This window comes from Tupaia chinensis, unplaced genomic scaffold, assembly GCF_000334495.1.
Source record: "Tupaia chinensis unplaced genomic scaffold, TupChi_1.0 Scaffold143681_1, whole genome shotgun sequence".
Classification (NCBI taxonomy): domain Eukaryota; kingdom Metazoa; phylum Chordata; class Mammalia; order Scandentia; family Tupaiidae; genus Tupaia; species Tupaia belangeri.
In genome coordinates, this window is record NW_006203529.1 from 237,607 (window position 1) to 256,465 (window position 18,859).

Sequence of the window (18,859 nt, forward strand, 5' to 3'; positions counted from 1 at the left end):
TCTTCATTCTTTCTTCTAATAAGAGCAAGAAAGAGACAGTTATTTTGAGATGGTCTCACCAAGTCCTGATTTTTCTGCCCCAGGCTCCTGGTTAGCCAGCTGTACAGGCAAGGCCATCACACCAGGCCTATTCAGGTTCCCTCAGAGTCAAACCTGGTCCTCCCATGTGGCTCAGGCCTCATGAAGCAGTGACCTATATTCCCTCTGCCACTCCAGTAGGGCCTGGTTCTCCATTTATGAGGACAAATTCTCTTGTGTAGCTTCCAAGGCATGCAGAAATGAAATTATTCTTGAGTCAATCTACACTTAACTGTTAAAAATAAAGTGTTTTAAAAAAGGAAGATATCTGGGAACCAGCAGTTTGCATTTTGGCTTTCTCTCTAGACTCTCATGTAATCAACAGCAGTTCAAGTCCCAGACCCAGTGGCTTAAACTCACGTCGGGCATGTGTGTGTGCATGGCCAAGATCCCGAGTGAAAAATAGAGGAGAAGGGATTGCAGTGTGGCCATCTCCCCTTGGGGGTGATTTCTCGCTTTCTGTCTCTCTGTCTCTCTGGCACGCAAACACGTACCCTTTAGCAAAAACCTCTCAAAAAAACAAAAAAAAAACAAAAACAAACAAACAAAAAACCAAAGGTGTCTGATTTTATAATTCCCTAATTTTATAGTGAAATGTAGTGGATGGAGTCACTTAGCGGACAGTGCACTGATTCTTATGCTAGTTCTTAAAATACTTCAAAGAGTTATGAGAACACACATGCTTCCTCTTCATTTCAGTTCCAGAGCCTTTTCATCTTGAAGAACAGAAACTCTACACCATTAAACACAGCCCCAGCCTCCCCCCAGATCCCTCATCCTGGGCAACCATAATTTTACTTCTTGTTCCTCTCTGAATGTGGCTCTTCAAGACACAGCATATAAGTAGATTTCTGCAAGGTTCATATTTTCCCCACTGGCTTATTTATCATCATGTCCTCAAGTCTCGACCATGCTACGACAGTTATCAGAACTTTCTTTTTATGTCTGAATAATATCCCATTGTGTGTATTCACCAAACTTAGTCTATCCATCATAGCCGTGGACATGTGAGCTGCTTTCACTATTTCAATTCTTTTTGTTATTTTGAGATTTTTGCTATAGAGTGTGTGCACTTGCCAGAGAGACACAGAGATAAAAAGAGAGTATTCACCCCCTCTGGGGGGCGGAGGTGGCCACACAGCAATACCTTCTCCTTGATTCTCCTCTCAGGATTTTGGGCGTGCATGCACACATGCCCAGTGTGAGTTTTAAGCCACCTGGTCTGGGACTTGAACCATGGCCAACTATGTAGGAGTACAGTGATGCAACCACTATGCCATCTGCTGGTCCCTATTTCAAAAAAAACAAAGGTGTCTGATTTTATAATTCCCTAATTTTATAGTGAAATGTAGTGGATGGAGTCACTTAGCGGACAGTGCACTGATTCTTATGCTAGTTCTTAAAATACTTCAAAGAGTTATGAGAACACACATGCTTCCTCTTCATTTCAGTTCCAGAGCCTTTTCATCTTGAAGAACAGAAACTCTACACCATTAAACACAGCCCCAGCCTCCCCCCAGATCCCTCATCCTGGGCAACCATAATTTTACTTCTTGTTCCTCTCTGAATGTGGCTCTTCAAGACACAGCATATAAGTAGATTTCTGCAAGGTTCATATTTTCCCCACTGGCTTATTTATCATCATGTCCTCAAGTCTCGACCATGCTACGACAGTTATCAGAACTTTCTTTTTATGTCTGAATAATATCCCATTGTGTGTATTCACCAAACTTAGTCTATCCATCATAGCCGTGGACATGTGAGCTGCTTTCACTATTTCAATTCTTTTTGTTATTTTGAGATTTTTGCTATAGAGTGTGTGCACTTGCCAGAGAGACACAGAGATAAAAAGAGAGTATTCACCCCCTCTGGGGGGCGGAGGTGGCCACACAGCAATACCTTCTCCTTGATTCTCCTCTCAGGATTTTGGGCGTGCATGCACACATGCCCAGTGTGAGTTTTAAGCCACCTGGTCTGGGACTTGAACCATGGCCAACTATGTAGGAGTACAGTGATGCAACCACTATGCCATCTGCTGGTCCCTATTTCAATTCTTTTAGATACATTTACCCAGAAATTACATTTCTGGATCATATGGTAACTCCATTTCTAGATTTTTTAGTAATGACAGTATCATTTTTCATATTGACTATCCACTTTACATTCCACTAATATTGCCAAATGTTTCTGATTTCACCACATCATTGCAAACACTTTTTTATTTTCTGTTTGTTATTTTCTTGTTATTTCTAATTTTATATACTGGTTGTACATATTTGTGGCATACGGATTTGAAACATGCATACAATGTGTAATGGTTAAATCAGGGCAATAAACCATCTGTATTTACCATTATTTTGAGATGTGCACATTTGAAATCCACTCTTCTGTTTACTTTGAGATATATATTGAATTGTTACCAACTATCTTTACTATGCTATGGTATTTCGGATTGGCAGAAGAACCATGATTCATTCTTGCATAAAAATAGAAAAATATGTCACAACCTTATCAACAACCCAACAAACCCATTCCACTTATTTTCATACAGTCCTGTATCTTTTCTAAAACAGTAGCCATTATAATATATATAGGTGATGACTTATTGTAGCTTTGATTTGCACATCCCTAATGATTAGTGAGGCTGAACATCTTTTCGTAGGCTCCTTTTCCATTTGTATATCTTTTTTGGAGAAACATGCATTTAAGTTCTTTGTTCCTTCTTCAATAATGTTACTTGTTGGGGCCATCAGGTGGCATGGTGGTTAAGGTGCTGGATTCCCAATACGGTCGAATGCGGTTTGAGTCTTGGACCCCGCTGCTTGGGGTGCGTGCATGCCCAAATCCTGAGAGGAAAATGGAGAAGGGATTGCAGTGTGGCCAACCCCCTTGGGGAGTGGTTTCTCTCTTTCAAATCGCTCTGTCTTTCTGGCAAGCGCACACACCCTATAGCAAAAATCTCTCTCTAGCTCTCAAAAAAAAAAAAAAAAGTTACTTGTTTTCTTGCTGAGAGGTAAGATTTGAAAGATGGTATGTGAGCAGGCTAGCAGGTCTCATAGTGGTTAACGTACTGCACTCCCACATTGCTGACTGTGGTTCAAGTCCCAGACTGGGCCGCTTGAAAACTCATGCCGGGTATGTGTGGATGTGTGTGTGTGTGTGTGTGTGTGTGTGTGTGTGTGTGTGTGTGCCCCAAATCCAAAGACGATAGATACTAGAGGAGAAGGAATTGTGGCAGGGACATCCTTTCTGGAGGGTGATTTCTAGTTGTTTTCTTTTCTGTCTCTCTCCAGCAAGTGTGGGTGCCCTATGGTAAAAGCCTAAAGCTTTGGGGTTTGTATCTGGAGACCTCTCTGAGTACACGTGTACCTGTGGTCTGGGACTGGCAGTCGAGGCTGGGAATTGATAGTAGCATCTGGACCCTGCTGAGAGTATTGTCTTTCTGTTTGTCTCTCTCTGTATCTCTGCTACTCATGAAATAAACTTTTGGGGAATAAAGTGGAAAAACAGTATGTGCGTATGAGTGAACATGGGACTTTAAGTAAAATGTCATGTGAAGTCCTGTTAGATTTTAATCTTTTTGCCAATGCCAGTCATCAGAGCCCTGGCTGAGAAAGGGAATAAAGTGCTCATTCAGATTTTGACTTTTAGATGTCTTTACTTTTACTTGAATATGATTATATATTTAAAATAGGGCATGCTATAGTTCTGTATCCCCATTATTTTACTCATGGTCCTTTTTTTGAGTTGCCAGAGGGTGTGTGCTTGCCAGAGAGAAACAGCGATGGAGAGAGAGAGAAAGCACCCTCCAGAGGAGCATATTGTGATTGCTCTTTCTTTTCCTTTCAGTTTTTGCTATAGGGAACATGCACTTACCAGGGAGAGAGAGAGAGAGAGAGAGGAAGTAAGAAATGGCCCCGTCATGGAGAATGGCCACACCACCATCCCTTCACCTCCATCTTCTCTCTGGATCTTGGGCACACTGGCCCGGCATCATTTCCCAGCTGCTGCTAGGACTGGAACCATGCAGTCGGCCACATTCTGGTCCTTTGTTTGCCCTTTTAATTTACTAATTAATTTATTTTAAAATTTGGCAGAGGGTTATGCAGTCGGCCACCTTCTGGTCCTTTGTTTGCCCTTTTAATTTATTAATTAATTTATTTTAAAATTTGGCAGAGGGTTCATGTGCTTGCTGAAGAGAAAAACAGAGAAGAAAACGAGAAAGCACACCCCCATGGGGCATGGTCATGCTGCAATCCTTTCTCGTCCCTCGCTCCCTCCTTTCAGGATTCTGGACACACATGCACGCACATTCAATATGTTTCTCAAGGCACTGGGTCCAGGACTTGAACTGCACAGTTGGCTATGTAGAATCCAGCCATCTTAACCACCAGGTCCCCTTAATTTAATTTTTTAACAATATATTTTTAAGTGCATCTTCCAAAATTATGAATTTGTGATGGACTGAAATTTTTAAGAAATTGTCAATTCCTACTAGTTTCGATGTCCATCAAAAAGCTTAAATGCAACATCTCTCTGAATGGTAATACTGTTGACATGTGCCCTCAGGGCTTGTTCCTGTGAAGGAGAGAGTTAAAGAAAGAAAGGGAAGAAAGACGCAGAAGCAGAGATGCAGGTGAACACAGACAAGCTATGCTGCTGTCATGCTGAGCTTCTTTATTTATACATTTCAACAGGCACAATGAACTGTTTGCAAGCTTTCAAGGATGCAGTTGAAGTTCTACAGTTAGAGATAAGGACTTCAGTGTGAATGTTTTTTAATCCTCTTACTATCATGTGTGAGCCTATTATGCAGCATAGGTCAAGCTAGATTACTTATGCTGTTCCTCTGCAACTCCTAGGAAGGCTGTCTGAGTATGCATCAAAGAGGAAATATATAAGCCATTAACATTATATAGAACAGGAATTGCATGACCTAGCCAGGGTCAGGACATTTCCTGTGTTCCACAGATGATTCCACAGAACCCCTGGCATCTAAGGCATGTGTCAGCCAGCTCAAGTGAGTAATTAACAAGGCATACAGATAACTGCCATTTCATACTACCAGGCTGCATATCCTCACATATCCCCCTTTCTTGTTTTAAAAGCCAGTGTGACTCCTGTCTAGAAGAAAGGGGGGAACACCATGAGACGCATAAGGACAGCACATGAATACAGCAACAAGTGATTAATAGAATAATTAACAGAAGTATATCGCCAAATAAACATTGTTTAAGGCAGTAGATGGTGGAAGGGATTGGAACAGGTATGTCAGGATGCAACAAAGTATCATAGAGTTTACAGTAAGTTTTGCACACATGGCAAGAAACAGATTACCAAGGGACGGTTCCTTTTTCATCTCTCTCAGAACTTTTTGGACATGATTGGACAAGGCCTTGATGTCTCCAAGTCCTGATGTTAACTTCAGTTGGCCTCTTCTGTCTCTTATTCTCAACATCTGATGCCAGGTCATAGTGTCCAGGTCATACTCACCAAGAGGGAATCTAAACCAGACCTGTACGCACAGAGAGAAACCCTCTTCCCCAGGTTATTAGAGGAGCTGGACCTTGCCAGGTTGGATCTGGTGGCATTAAAAACAAAAACAAAAACAAACAAAAAAACCACAACTTTTGTTTGGAGACTTTTTTGTCATTTTTGTGTTGCTAAGTAGTACTCCATTGATGTAATTTTGAATCAAAAGTCAGATTTAGATGATTCAACATAAATATGATTAAAGAAAGCAATTTGGCAGCATGAGCGGCGAACCCTAGATTCCCCCTTTTTTTGTTGAAAAAATATGGAGAGTGTTTGTCTTATCAACAAACTTTAAATTAGATATATTAGACTGTGTTTCAGCACTGAATAGCATGGCCCATTGTTTTATGGCCACCTCAGATACCATCTGTCATATATACATCTTTTCATGAAATCTTTCTAATTCATTACAATTCCCCCTCAGACCTTTTGTGGCATGCTTTATTCTTTGATTATTTGTCCCCTTTTACTTTTTTTATTCTGGAAAAATCCAGCCATCTTACTTTAGGACAAAAATTTTACCATACAAAACTCCTTCAGTATTGAAGGGTTCTCTTTCCTTTTCACCTTTTTTAACTACAAATACATCTTCATACCCATATCTTTCTTTCCATATCTCTTTTCTTACTGTTTGCTTTCTATCTTATTTCTCTTTCTTTATAAATTTGTCTTTGGAGATAGTTGTTACCTCTGATTAATTAGATAAGAAATGTATTTTGTTTGCTATTTTAAGAATTATTGTAGGCTTGTCAAAGCCTTTCTTATTCTTTTGCCTAGCCTAGGAAATCTAACTTCATATGTAGGACTTTACATGTTTATCAGAAAAACAGTTCAAGATTCTAATAATTTGGAAAGATCGTTTAGAAGGCACTAAGCTGACCATGAACAAAAAGTTCTAAGCACTCTAGGAATGAGAAATGGGAGGAGTTCCAAACAGAAGTATAGTATTATGACATAAATGGCAGACATGGAGGATTTTGATAGGAGCGTGAGGCTCTTTGTGCAAGCAAATACCAATTTTGTCCCAATCTTCAATTTGAAGGGAATCCTTCTCATGGTACCAAGGGCATGATAAGTCAATTTCTCAAAACATTTTAGATATAGTTCTAGAGGAAACAAAATGGTCTGCTTGTGCTAGCAAAAAACGAAGTTAATTTCTATGAGCAGTTCCCTTGGGAGAAAACTGATTCCCCATATTGAGATCCTGGGCTCTCCACAGAGATAATGGTGCACCTTATAGCCCTATCCACGAGCATGGGTCTCAGTATGCTGGCGTTCTACACCAATTCTAGACACCTGTTTCTTCATCAATTTAAAAATCTATATATTTTATCATTAACCTATGGGATCAAATGTCAACAAAGCAGCCTCAAGGCTATTTCAAATAGTGTCTGAACTCCCAGTTCAGGAGTGGACTGAAAAACTACATATAACTTTCCAAAAGGCTCTGCCTTCAAATTGGCAGCTGAGAGGTGATTGATATAAAACAACTGTGAGAAGTCTTACCAGCTCTATGGCAAAGTCTTCTCTACAATAACCTGTCTGGTGAACTTTTCTAAAAGTAAATTGAAGTAAGAATTGGCTGAGAACCTTTACATCCTGTGGGAGGCAAAGTATTCTAATCTTAAATTAACTCCTTGTCACTCCAAGTCGAGGGAGCATGTCTCTCCTTTTTAAAGAATTCTCCTAAAAATTTTAAGCTCAGATGGAGTGAAAGGAAAAGTAGCGATAGATTGCAGGAATCTGGAATCAAATCACCCATCATGTTGGGGCATCTTCTTGCTTGATGTGGTGATGGAACTTGCTGTGTTCACTTCTCTGTGTGACAGACGTGAGCAAAGACAAGGAAAAGGAAATCTCTCCAGAGAGAAGCAGCTGGGCTTCTGCCTGGCCTCGCTCCCAGAGGAACTTTAAGGAGTCTCTTGGCTCTAGGAATTGGCTATAAATCTGTCACTGGACCAAGCATGCAGGGAGGGTACAAGACCCCCAATGTCTGATTTTACCATAAGACCATATGAGAATCTCCATGGAACCACATGGAAGGACCCACTCAGACCCTATAGCAAGAAAGCTGTGGGGCCACAGACACTTTGATTCACTCAAACATGCACACCAGTGTTTAGGGAAGCCCACGAGTCATGAGATCTAGGAGCTCTGGGAATTAATCATGGGTTCTAGCTTCAGTCTGTTGGAGTCCACCCACAAGGTAACATCCCTCTAGATGACAGGGTCTCCTCTCAGGGCTTGGTCCTGTGAAGGAGAGAGTTAAAGAAAGGAAGGGAAGAAAGACACAGAAGGAGGGATGCAGGTGAACACAGACAAGCTGTGCTGCTCAGTCATGCTGAGTTTCATTATTTATACATTTTACCAGACACAGTGAACTGTTTGCAAGCTTTCAAGGATGCAGTTGAAGTTGTACAGTTAGAGATGAGGACTTTAGTGTATATGTTTTTCAACCTTCTTACTATCATGTGTGGTCCTGTTATGCGTCATAGGTCAAGCCAGATTACTTATGCTGTTCCTCTGCAACTCCTAGGAAGGTTGCCTGAATATGTGTCAAAGAGGATGATGGGTAAGCCATAACATTATATAGAACAAGCATTGCATGACCTAGGCAATGTTCCACAGATGTTTCCACAGAACCCCTGGCATCTAAGCATGTGTCAGCCTGCTCAAGTGAGTAATTAACAAGGCTTGCAGATAACTGCTTCATACTGCAGGTTGCATACCCTTACATACTAATAGTTTGAGAAGTCCTTTTAATACCTGAAAAGGAGAGAGTGGATTATTCCTAGCTTTTAGGCTAAGTATACTTCCTCACCCTGTGATTATGTATTTACTTCCTCCTCCATACCTCCATGTGGTGTGGTAAAGGGCCTCGCTTTGACAGGTCACAGAGGTTCCATTAACTCTTCCTTTAAGTCACTGGGACCAGGTTTTGAAATATTGTCAGCCATGATAAGAGTCCCTTAGCAATTAGGCTATGGGGTTGCCCCATGTTCCTCTTTCTATGTGAATAAATATGTGATTACATCTTAGTTTAAATAGCTATGTAGTATTTTTTTTCACTCATTCAACAAATCTACATTGGAAGCTTAGTATGCCTCTAGCTGTCTTAAGAATATAACAATGAACAATGAAAACATGATCCTACATTTATGGAACTGATTGTTGTTTAGAAAATAAATTCATGGGACAGCCTGTGGCTTGGTGGTTAAGGGAGTTGAATCCTACATAGCTGACTGGCGTGGTATGAGTCCCAGACTTAGCAAGTTGAAAAATGTGCCAGGCATATGAGCGTGTATGCCCAAACTTCTGAAAGGAAGGAGAAATGGAGGAGACTGTATTATAGGGTGACCATTCCCCATGTGGGGTGCTTTCTCTATTTTCCTCTCCCTCTCTCTGTCTTTGTTATAAGATACCTTATACAAGTAGATTTTCACAATATTTGTATTTTTCCAGCTGGCTTAATTATCATAATGTCCTCAATTCTCAACCATGTTACAACAGGTGTCAGGACTTCCTCTTCATGTCTAAGTAATATTCCATTGGGAGAAAGAGAGAGAGAAAGGAGAGAGAGAGGATGAGAGAAATCAATCCCTCAGGGCTAATTTATCTGTCTCTGTCTCTCTCTGGTAAATGCAGATGCCCTCTGGAAAATTTAATTAAAAAAATTTATTCAGCAAGTATCAGTATGATGATACATAAACACTACCCAGCATTTACCAGTTACCATGACATCTGAGTTCTTCTACCAATATCTATAATTAGCACAATAACACACTACTATTGCTATTGTTTGGAGCCAGTCTGTCTGATATCCCCAAAATGCAGCAATAAAATTCTGTGAAATCTTGAGGAATTGGCTATAAATCTGTCACTGGACCAAGCATGCAGGGAGGGTACAAGACCCCCAATGTCTGATTTTACCATAAGACCATATGAGAATCTCCATGGAACCACATGGAAGGACCCACTCAGACCCTATAGCAAGAAAGCTGTGGGGCCACAGACACTTTGATTCACTCAAACATGCACACCAGTGTTTAGGGAAGCCCACGAGTCATGAGATCTAGGAGCTCTGGGAATTAATCATGGGTTCTAGCTTCAGTCTGTTGGAGTCCACCCACAAGGTAACATCCCTCTAGATGACAGGGTCTCCTCTCAGGGCTTGGTCCTGTGAAGGAGAGAGTTAAAGAAAGGAAGGGAAGAAAGACACAGAAGGAGGGATGCAGGTGAACACAGACAAGCTGTGCTGCTCAGTCATGCTGAGTTTCATTATTTATACATTTTACCAGGCACAGTGAACTGTTTGCAAGCTTTCAAGGATGCAGTTGAAGTTGTACAGTTAGAGACGAGGACTTTAGTGTATATGTTTTTCAACCTTCTTACTATCATGTGTGGTCCTGTTATGCGTCATAGGTCAAGCCAGATTACTTAGGCTGTTCCTCTGCAACTCTGAGGAAGGTTGCCTGAATACGTGTCAAAGAGGATGATGGGTAAGCCATAACATTGCCTGAATATGTGTCAAAGAGGATGATGGGTAAGCCATAACATTATATAGAACAAGCATTGCATGACCTAGGCAATGTTCCACAGATGTTTCCACAGAACCCCTGGCATCTAAGCATGTGTCAGCCTGCTCAAGTGAGTAATTAACAAGGCTTGCAGATAACTGCTTCATACTGCAGGTTGCATACCCTTACATACTAATAGTTTGAGAAGTCCTTTTAATACCTGAAAAGGAGAGAGTGGATTATTCCTAGCTTTTAGGCTAAGTATACTTCCTCACCCTGTGATTATGTATTTACTTCCTCCTCCATACCTCCATGTGGTGTGGTAAAGGGCCTCGCTTTGACAGGTCACAGAGGTTCCATTAACTCTTCCTTTAAGTCACTGGGACCAGGTTTTGAAATATTGTCAGCCATGATAAGAGTCCCTTAGCAATTAGGCTATGGGGTTGCCCCATGTTCCTCTTTCTATGTGAATAAATATGTGATTACATCTTAGTTTAAATAGCTATGTAGTATTTTTTTTCACTCATTCAACAAATCTACATTGGAAGCTTAGTATGCCTCTAGCTGTCTTAAGAATATAACAATGAACAATGAAAACATGATCCTACATTTATGGAACTGATTGTTGTTTAGAAAATAAATTCATGGGACAGCCTGTGGCTTGGTGGTTAAGGGAGTTGAATCCTACATAGCTGACTGGCGTGGTATGAGTCCCAGACTTAGCAAGTTGAAAAATGTGCCAGGCATATGAGCGTGTATGCCCAAACTTCTGAAAGGAAGGAGAAATGGAGGAGACTGTATTATAGGGTGACCATTCCCCATGTGGGGTGCTTTCTCTATTTTCCTCTCCCTCTCTCTGTCTTTGTTATAAGATACCTTATACAAGTAGATTTTCACAATATTTGTATTTTTCCAGCTGGCTTAATTATCATAATGTCCTCAATTCTCAACCATGTTACAACAGGTGTCAGGACTTCCTCTTCATGTCTAAGTAATATTCCATTGGGAGAAAGAGAGAGAGAAAGGAGAGAGAGAGGATGAGAGAAATCAATCCCTCAGGGCTAATTTATCTGTCTCTGTCTCTCTCTGGTAAATGCAGATGCCCTCTGGAAAATTTAATTAAAAAAATTTATTCAGCAAGTATCAGTATGATGATACATAAACACTACCCAGCATTTACCAGTTACCATGACATCTGAGTTCTTCTACCAATATCTATAATTAGCACAATAACACACTACTATTGCTATTGTTTGGAGCCAGTCTGTCTGATATCCCCAAAATGCAGCAATAAAATTCTGTGAAATCTTGAGCTTTTTCCCATCGAGATGGGGAAAGGAGGGAAGAAATCTTTATGCATCACTAAACCATTTGTACATACTTGAATTGGCTTCTCTTTTTTTTTCTTTTTGCTAAAAGATTTTTCTAAGGGATGCAATTAATTTTATTTGAAAATTTTCACATCTTTTTGTTTTGTTCAGTGGTTTTAAATAGCATAAAAATTTTGAGAGTAAAAGTGAAATACAAAAATTAAATGTCATGAAAACCAAGATCTGGTATATCTATGATTCCCCAAGAAACATAATTCCTTGTTTCTTTATGATTTGAACCAAGAAGAAGTGATCAATTCTAGTCTTCTTGGAGGCCAAGTAAGAAAACACAACTTGATGGGAAAACAAAATGAGCATGCTCATTGCACCCTGTGATTAGGCTATCTTCTCTTCAACAACAGCGGATGGGGAAGCTTCCTGCTGCTTGAACAATAAGGAGTAATTTGGGATATTGATGGCATGGTGCAGTTTGAAATCTATGGCACAGTAGAGTTCAAATGCTCAGGTCTAGACATGCCTTGACCATACCCTGACGTGACATACAAGGCTAGATACTTACTGTCATGTCTCAGTTCCACCATCTACAGAGGGGGACTATGGCCCTGAGTACATGGAAATTAAGGGACAATTAATACATAAACAGGACCTATGTCAGTTCTCATTTTACTAGTTATTTGTTGAATGCCTTTTTTTGTGTGTGTAAAGAGCTCTGTAAAGAAGTAATTTGGATGACTTAACTGCCAAGCATTTCATTTAGGTCAGCCAACTGGTGGAGAGACTAAGAGCAGGGGCTTTGGTATTAACTGGATCTGAGTTTGAGGCCTGGTTTGCTACTTCATGTGCAACCTCAGATCTATTATTGCTTGAAGTCTCTAAGCCTTAAAGCTCTTTGACAAGATGCAAACTCTCTGGGGTGATGTAAAGCTTATATAAGATTTTATACATGAACTTCTCACGAATGTCCAGAAGACAAAGCATGCCATATAAATATAGTCAATAGTTTTCTTAGCATAATGGAGGAACTGAAATGCATACAGGTAGATAGGGAAATACATTATACATGGAGCAAAGCACCATAAAATGGAAGTTGGTTTGACCAATTGAAGAGCGCTTCTTGGGCTGCCACAGATCCTCTCTATCTTCTACCAAGCAAAATAGGCTCCCTATTATAAGCCTAAGAAATGTGTCTCTAGCTGCTAGTTATACCCACTAGTTTCCTGACCCAGAATTAAGAAATAGAGAATATTATAAGTCATGTTTAGGGTCTCAGGTATTATAGAGGCAAATATACATAGAAAATCTTACTAGGCAAATAAAATTTAATGGCTTTAAAGGGGTCATTTCCATTATATGTTTATTTATTTGGGAAGAGAAAATGTGAAGATGATGTTTGGACATATAAAGTTCTAAACTCCCTTATAAAATTCATAACTTATTCTTGAATAGAACATACATTTTGGAGCATCCTTTCCATGGATCTTTTCACTTCTTTGTTCTATAAGGAATAGATTAATGAGTTAAGCATGAAGGAGACAATATTATTTAGTCTTTGCACTCTGGTCCCAAGCAGGGGGTTGGGTGTGGGTTGCAGATAGATGATGATCACAGGTCCGTAGACACAGAGGATGGAAGTGAAGTGGGCACTGCAGGTGGAGAAAGCTTTCTTTCTGCCTTCAACTGAACAGATTCTCAAAATGGCAATTCCAATGCAGGTGTAGGAAACACAAACACTAAGCAAAAGCACTAAAGCTAGAAAGCCCACATTGATTGAACCCACTCTCAGGGTCAGGGAGCTGTCAGTACAAGCCAGGGGTAAGAGGAGAAGTAGTTGACCTGGTTGGAACCACAGTAAGTTAACTGAAAGGGAAAGCTGGTCAGGGTGGTGTCATGAAGACAACCCACCAACCAGGCTCCATGACCAAACCAACACAGACTCCAGGTTTCATGGTGAATATATATCTCAGGGGGTGACAGATGGCCACAAATTTATCATAGCCATCACAGAGTAAAGGCAACCTTTGGTAGAACCCAGGAAGTGATAGAAGAAAAGCTGTGCATCACAGCCCTTGTAGGAAATGGCTCGGCTCTGGCTGGGGAGATAGAATAGCATCTTGGAATGTCTCAGCTCTGGCTGGGGAGATAGAATAGCATCTTGGGACAGGTGACAGATGGGAATGGTATGTCGAAAATGGGTAGGAGCCCCAAGAAGAAATACATGGGGGTGTGAAGAGTAGAGAAAGAAATGATTGCTCTTAGGATGAGCAAATTTCCAAGCAGGGTGAAAGCATAGATGAAGAAGAAGATGACAAAGAGCACAGTCTCCAGTCCCTCTGTCTCAGGTATTCCCAGGAGAATGAACTTGGTCAGCTGTGTGTGATCCCTCATGTTTTCACAGCAGACATTTAAATTCGAATTCAGAGGCTGAGTGTAATAGACATAATACGAGTCCATTCATAGTCACCAGTCTTTGTTTAAACATAAAGATGATGGTGAAATTAATAATTAGAAATTCATTAAAGACATTTAGGGTAGTAAAACACACGTAATTTTTCATATCTCAAGATATATGCTATCATGAATAGAAATACAAAGCAAGATGAAATATTAACATATCGAATAATTGGATGGGTTCTGAGAACATAAATTTTAATACTGAATGAGTGCATATAATTTAATTACATTCTACTACCTTGAAGTCTGATTCTCCTGATTCCTTTTTGTAGTTTTTTGCAGTTATTCAAAGATGTGGTCAAATATCCTAAATATTCTTCATAGATTTACTTGGTCTCCCACACTTCTAATTAGATCAATGGATTGTGATATATAGCAAACGTTAGGATTTGGGTTGTAGTAATATCACTCTAGTTGGATATATTCCTTAGTTTGAGCATTTTCTTGTTTAACAATGTTCATTTGCCTCTAAAGAAGCTAACAGTAACAAATTTGCTTATTACCATGGAGTTTTTACTATCAAAACTTAGCGGCTAAAGTGAATAATGTGGATTGAAGTTTTCCTTAGGCTCACGTCATATATAAAGATAAAGATATGGAACATATCTTTAGTGTTTCCTAACAATTGAAATTTTTGAATTCTTTTTTTTTTTGGAGAGGTTTTTGCTATAGGGTGTGTGCGCTCACCAGACAGACAGAGAGATACAGAGAGACAAAAAGCGAGAAATCACCCCCCATGGGGGGATGGCCACGCCACAATCCCTTCTCCTCCATTCTCCTCTCTGGATCTTGGACATGCACGCACACATGCCCGGCATGAGTTTTAAGCCACCTGGTGGTCCAGGATGTGAACCTCTGTCGACTACGTGGGAGTCCAGCACCATAGCCACTACACTAATTGCTGGTCCCCTGAAATTTTTGAATTCTTAAAAATTAAGCTAAATAATTTTAGTTCTGCAACTATTTTGTGTGCTTTCAAATAAATTTTATATTTATTTTTCTGTGGTAAGAAATCTTAACATGAGGCCTATTCTCTGAGCAGATTTTTAACTGTGTAATACCATCTTATTGGTGCATGTGTGTGCATGCTCAAGATCCCAAGAGGAGAATGGAGGAGAAGGTATTGCAGTGTGGCCATACCCCCTGGGGGATGATTTCTTACTTTCTGTCTCTCTGTCTCTCTCTGTCTTTCTGGTGAGCGCACGTGCCCTATAACAAAAATCTCTCCCAAAAAAAAGAATTTTCCAGGAAGATATAATGTTTTCACTTTCAGTTTCTACTTTTATAATGCCTTTCTGTATATCTAAAGTATATAGAAATTATTTAATTATTAATGTTCTGATTTATAATTATAATTCATGGTCAATTTCACTGATACTCTTTTATAATTAATAGTTACTAGTGTTCATTTTATCTTCCATAAAAACTGGAAGATTACATTGGTAAGATAGGTTGACATATATCTATCCATATATCTACACAATAAATGTATGAAATGAAGTTTGTGTTCTACTAGACTGTAAGATCTCTTAAAGACCTTAATTTTTCACTAAATTTGCAGCTGTTAATGCAGTGCCTGTGAATAGCTGAGACTTGACTATTTGATGAATGAATAGAAAATTGAAGTTCATTATGGATATGTTCTGAAAGTTTCTAGAGTTATCACTGTATCTCTAGGATTAAACAAGTAGGAGCACTCATGAGTGTGATTATTTAAATCAAATTTTTGATAGTCTGATATAACTTTTTTTGTTCTTTGACTATTATAAAGTTTTTCTATTAACTTCAGAAAGCAATGATTACACAGTGAGGCTGGCTTTGGCTTGAGAGTTCACTGAAGGGAATTTAGAAAATTTTTAAATGCCCCTAGAATATGTAATTCCTGAGCTAGGAGAGAAGATGAGTTGAATATCTTCAAAATTGCTGGTATCTCATAATTGCCTCTTCCTGGAGGAAAAAAAAATAAATTGCAGATGGGGTAAAGAATTAAAGAAGGACAACAGGACTCCCTGAAGGGAAAGAAAAGGAGAAAGTCATGATTAATGAAATGTTCTATAGCAAAAATTAATTAGTGTAAAAATACCTGAAATAAAAGAATTATTAATGCAGTAATAAATACTGGAATTACAGAATGTATCTCAGTGCATGTGATAATTAAATATAGCACAGCATTATCACAATATATCAACAAAATTTATTTATTTAGTTTGTTATTGACTTATACTACTGAGTCTGTTGCACAGGGTTCTTTGATTTATTTTGGGTTTATGGAAGTAAGCCAGTATCCTTTATTTATATTTCCAGACTTCTTTTGTCTGCTTCCCATGGTGGGTCTCTGGACATGAAGTCACCTGCTTTCTGTTCAAGTGGCTGACAAAAATGTGCATGGCCCCTAGGTGGCCCCAGGGTCTGGGCCAGTAATCTCTGAACACAGGAATCCTGGAAGGTTTCTGAAAAATTTAATTTAGGCTTAAAAATAGAGAGAACAAGCAGAAAAGTACTTTGTCGGGAGTTAAGCATATTCCCAGGAACATGTTTTCAGTACAATGGCACAGAAAAAATGGAGTGCAATGCACGGCTTTTAAATTATGAAATTGTAGGCAATAAATAGTAAAAGTTGGGCGTGTGGTGGTTAAGGCAGCTGGAGCTTACATGGCTGACTGCAGTTCCAGTCTTGGACCTGGTGGCTCTACATGGCTGACTGTGCGGTTCCAGTCTTGGACCTGGTGGCTTGAAAAGTGTCCAAATCTTGAGAGGAGAATGGAGCAGAAGAGACTGGGATAGCCATCTCCCTAGGGGGTAACTTCTCACCTTCCCTCTCTCTCTCTGTCTCTCTCTGGTGAGTGCAAGTGATCTGCAGTAAATTAAAATAGAAAAAGAAAAAAGAGGTATATGAAGTCAAGATCAAGTGAAGGGAAAAATATCAAAGTGTGAAAGGTTCTTACAATTGGGATGGTGCAGGGGGATACCCACTACATGTTTGTTTTAATTAACAGAGATGATACTGACCTCACAGAATAGCTTTACTGATTACATATGATTATATTCATGAGATAAACCTGTGAGAGATGGAAGATCCTATTATTGGCAGGAAGAGAGGAGACAACTGGGGAAAATAATGAGGAAAGATAAGGGTTTCTTAAATTTAATTTTAAAATTATTATTATTATTTTAATTTCATCAAAAAGAGACAGAGGGAGAGAGACAGGGAGTTGGAAAGCAAGCCACCACTGCCAGCCTCAAAGATAAGATTTTTTAGGCACCAGATTTCAGTTTTAAGTCTATGGTCTTACTCATTTTGTGACTTTTTTGTTGGCTTCAGTTGATTTATATCTAAAATAAGGATAGTATTACACTCTAAGGACTGATCTTGAGATTAAGCAGGATTTTGTAGTTTGTAGCATCTGACACATTGCAGGTTCCCAGCTCAGTTCTCTACTTCTGTCCTCTGTGCAAGGGTAAGCACAGTGGTGTGCCCTGACTCTGTGAGCCCGAGCAGAGCTCACACTAAACAACTCACAGCTTTGGTTACTAGTTAGAAAACACTCCTGGGACCCAAAGAAGGTCTCCTATGAATATTGATTAGGTGCAAAAATAACATGTAATTTAATAGATGGTGAACAATTTGCCTGGTGCCTGATGCACCATGCCTGGCACTCTCCCCAACCATTAAAAACACAATAAATAGGAGTCATACTAATAATACAAAATATCAGACACATAGGGCAAAGCCTGAGTCACATTGTTTATCATTCTTAGTAGGAATGATAAACTTTAAATTAGTTAACTATTTATTTACTTAATTAATGTTACTGGTGCTAAGAGCACTTTCTACTTCTTTAAAAATGAGAACTTGCAGTACAGAGATTGTAAATTACTTGCTCATAGACATACTACCAAAAATCAGAACTTGAACTTGAGTCTTTGGACTCTGATCCAAGTTCTCTGTAATATGTCATGTTGATTCTAAAGCAATATAAACATCATTTTCTGTAAGATCAGTTTTCTGCAAAAATTGAAAGTTAAGAAAATCCATAAGAAATATCTCATGAAAATAAAATCATTTTAGATTGAGATGTTATTTGTTGTGATTTTTAAAAATTAGTTTTATAACTTTAAATATATATATATATATTTAAAGAAATATATATATATTTAAATTGTAAATATATATATATATATATTTAAATCGTAAACACTCAAGCTCCTTACGATTTCTAGACCAGCAACTTGCCAGGTTCATAGGCATCAAAGACACATGAAACTGAGAACCGTAACTCAGACAGCAATTGGGGGCTGCACCTGTAGGAGAAATAGACACAGTTTTCCTAGGAGGTTTGACTGAAATCACGGCTTGTTTAAAAGAACTTGGATCAGAGGTCCAAGCTCCCAAGTTCAAGGTCTGATTATTGGTCATGTGACTATGAGCAAGTAATTTATGATCTCTGTATCTCAAGTTCTCATCTTTTTTGAGAGATTTGCACTATAGGGCGCGTGCGCTTGCCAGACAGACATAGAGAGACATAGAGACAGAAAGCGAGAAATCATCCCCCAGGGGGGATGGTCACGCCACAATCCCTTCTCCTCCATTCTCCTCTCGGGATCTTGGGCACGCACGCACACGCGCCCGGCGTGAGTTTTAAGCCACCAGGTCTGGGACACGAACCGCTGTCGACTACATGGGAGTCCAGCGACATAGCCATTACGCTAACTGCTGGTTCCCTCAAGTTCTCATCTTTAAAGAAGTAGAAAGTTTTCCTAGTTACCAGTAATTTTAACTAGGTTAAGTAACTTACTGAAGTAAGTTAAAATGTATCATTCCTACCAGGATACTTTTGAAATATTACAAATATTAACTAATAATAATTAAGACAGGTCAATTAGGGTAAAACAGAAAAATCTCTGCCATACCACTGTATAATCTCTTTAGTTATATGCCCCTGGTTT

The 18,859-nt window shown here is 39.3% G+C and overlaps 1 pseudogene; it reads right to left on the reverse strand.

The window, feature by feature from the left end:
* Positions 1-4,572: 4,572 nt before the first annotated feature.
* LOC102493640 (olfactory receptor 148-like) lies at positions 4,573-13,868 on the reverse strand (annotated as a pseudogene).
* Positions 13,869-18,859: the final 4,991 nt, after the last annotated feature.